Below are 3,402 nucleotides of genomic sequence, written 5' to 3' on the forward strand. Positions count from 1 at the left end.
AAGGGACTGAACTTGCAGAATTATTGAAACAAACAAAGTTAATTATATGGGATGAAGCTCCAATGGCACATAAGTTTTGTTTCGAAGCACTTGATAAAAGCCTTTGTGACATTATGGGAACAATAAATGGCTCAATTTTGTTTGGAGGAAAGGTTGTAGTATTTGGAGGTGATTTTAGACAAATATTACCAGTGATTCCAAGAGGTTGTCGTTCAGATATTGTCCATGCAACAATTAATGCTTCTTATCTTTGGCATCAATGTACAGTTTTAACCCTGACAAAGAACATGCGTTTACAAAATCATGATAATGAGTCAGATATCAAGCAATTCTCTGAGTGGATACTAAAGATGGTAAATGGAAAACTATCTAAACCTAATGATGGTTCTGCTGAAATTGATATCCCAGAGGAACTTCTTATTGTAGATTATGATAACCCAATTGATGCGATAATGACTAGCACGTACCCAAACTTACAAGAACGTTACAAGGATGAGTTATTTCTTCAATGCAGAGCAATACTTGCATCAACAATTGAGATTGTTGATCAAATCAATGAATGTGTTCCGATGAAAATTCCAGGTAAAGTATTCAAGTTTATTTAACATACACATTATGTTAAATGTATTAAATTTATTACATTCATATTAATAACTATTCTAATGTATATTTACAGGCGATGAAAAAGAATATTTGTGCTCAGATGAAGTTGATATGTCTGATGCTAATGACAATGAAGCATTCAACATATTAACTCCTGAATTTCTAAATTCACTCTCAACATCAGACCTTCCAAATCATAAGATCAAGCTTAAAGTAGGCACCCCAATTATGTTATTGAGGAATTTAGATCAGTCTGAAGGGTTATGTAACGGTACAAGGTTGGTGGTTACGAAGATGGCTAATCATGTACTTGAGGCAAAGATAATGTATGGAAAAAAACATTGAAAATATCACTTACATTCCTAGGTTATCAATGTCACCATCCCAATCTCCATGGCCTTTCATGCTTATTAGAAGACAGTTCCCTAAAATTGTGTCATACGCTACGACAATTAACAAATCGCAAGGTCAATCACTAGAGAGTGTGGAGTTGTATTTACCTAGACCAGTATTCAGTCATGGTCAATTGTATGTAGCTGTTTCAAGAGTACAGAGCAAAAATGGATTGAAGATATTGATACATGACAAGGATGGTAAACCATTGAAGAAAACGACAAATGTCGTTTATAAAGAAGTTTTCCAAAATCTTTAAAGGTATTCTACAACTTATTTTACATTATGTTTGAAATATTTATTTCTAACTATTACATTTCTTTAAAATAACAAATTCAATATCATATTGTACAACAACTTTACATCAACAATCAGATATATACAAAGCAAGGTTTATGAGTTAATCTTTACTTATATTCTCCTTTTAAAAAATATCATCTAAATTCATCAACTTTTTCTAACATGTTTCTTTTCTTTAACATTACAGGTTCAATATATTGTACCACAATCTTTACATTAGTATTGCTTTACTATAAAACATGTTTTACTAAGTATTTCTCAATGACATTTCATTTAGCAAGTTATGTAATCACTATTTAATTAAATTCAAGCAATACATATTATTACACATGCGAACGTACGGGTCTCCTGCTAGTAGAACTTAGAAGGAATACTCTAGCAAAAGATTGTTTTGTTAGACTGTTCGTACAAAGGGACCGATATGATTCTTTTTACAAATCAATCCATCAAATACCAAAATTATAGGAAAGGAATCTCACTATAGCCCATTATCAATTGTACTTGGGCTTAACAGAAGGAGCCCATGGACTGATTTGTTAAGCCCACTGGATACTGTGTTGGTTAGCGGAAATTAAAGAAATTGTTTTAATACAATCGATAAAATTTGAAGTCTCTTTCTATAATCTTACCAGAGCAGAGTTTAGTGAAATTGTTTTGGTATGTGAAAAATAGAATAAGAGGAAAGCAAGTATACAAGTAACTAGTGCTAATAATTTTATTTCATTTCTTGTGAGCACAAATCCAACAGAAGAATGGACTTGACGTTATGCTTCTGAAGCTGAACCTCTTCTTCCAACCCCAGCCTCAGGTTTAGTCATAACAATTATTACAATTTCGTATAATTTATTCTAATTTACATTGATTATTCAGAATCCTAAAATAAACTTATATACACTTTATAAATAATAGAATGGATTGTATGATAAACAAACAATAATATATTGTTTAACTAACCATATTATGGATAAAACAAGCCTAAAATACTTCCAATAACAATTAACATCTTTCGAAGCCATATCTTTGGCTTCAACCTTTACCTTTACATTTTCAGCTTCAACCTTTACCTTTACATTTTCACTTATTATAGAACCAACTTTTATCATTTCTATTAACACCAGTGAACACAAAAATGAACATGCCCCCATAGTAATTGGACTAGTGGTGACAGTTGGATGGGTTTGAATGAATTTGGATCCTAATGGATGGATAGAAAACTATTCACCAATCTAATAAATTCATTACATCACATTTTTTAAATATTCAATCCATCTATATCCAATGGATTCTAATCAATTCATTATATCCATGTATTCATTTTAATGGATTTGATTGATGGATATCCAACCCACTTTTTTTAATTTGAACAAAACAATTTTAATAAAGCATTTTGAAGAAAAAAATTCTTTTAAAAATTATTATTTAATAAATCATTTTTAAATATCAATTTTAAAAAAAATTAAATTTTTTTTTTTAAATTACTCTTAAAAAGTGATTTTTTTTTTAAACACATTTTAAAAAATAATTTTCTTAACAAACACTTTTAAAAATTATTTTTTTGATAAGCACTTTTAAAAAATGTGAATTTGTGAAGTTTTTTTATAAGCATTCTTATTCGTAAGAATCTCTGGTGCAACATAATTGGCAGGGGTGTAAAAGTTCAGTTTGATTTTTGACGCAATTTAATGACCGAACCTAACACAAAGATATGGTTCGGTTTTCCTCGATTAACCGCAAATTTTATTTAGGCACCAAACCGAAACGTTCGTTAAACGGTTCGGTTTTTTAACTTATTTAAAGAAAATCCTTTAAGAAATAGATGAACAAAATTTGCAAGGTATAAAGTCAACTAAATGAATAATAAACACATCAATAATAAAGTATTTAATACTCTTTATAGTAAAACAATAATAATTCAACATCTCAACGCACTACAAACTTGAAATTTAATCCACAAAATTTGCGACAATGTCCAACAAAATATAAGAATGACAAATTTGGTACCAATATTTTAGTCCAACAGTGACATCTAGTACTCCACATCATTAGTAATGTCCTCAAGTTCTTCCTTTATTTTCTTTTAGTTCCTTACTTTCTTTATTTAATTAA

This window comes from Lupinus angustifolius, chromosome LG01 (assembly GCF_001865875.1).
Source record: "Lupinus angustifolius cultivar Tanjil chromosome LG01, LupAngTanjil_v1.0, whole genome shotgun sequence".
NCBI lineage: Eukaryota > Viridiplantae > Streptophyta > Magnoliopsida > Fabales > Fabaceae > Lupinus > Lupinus angustifolius.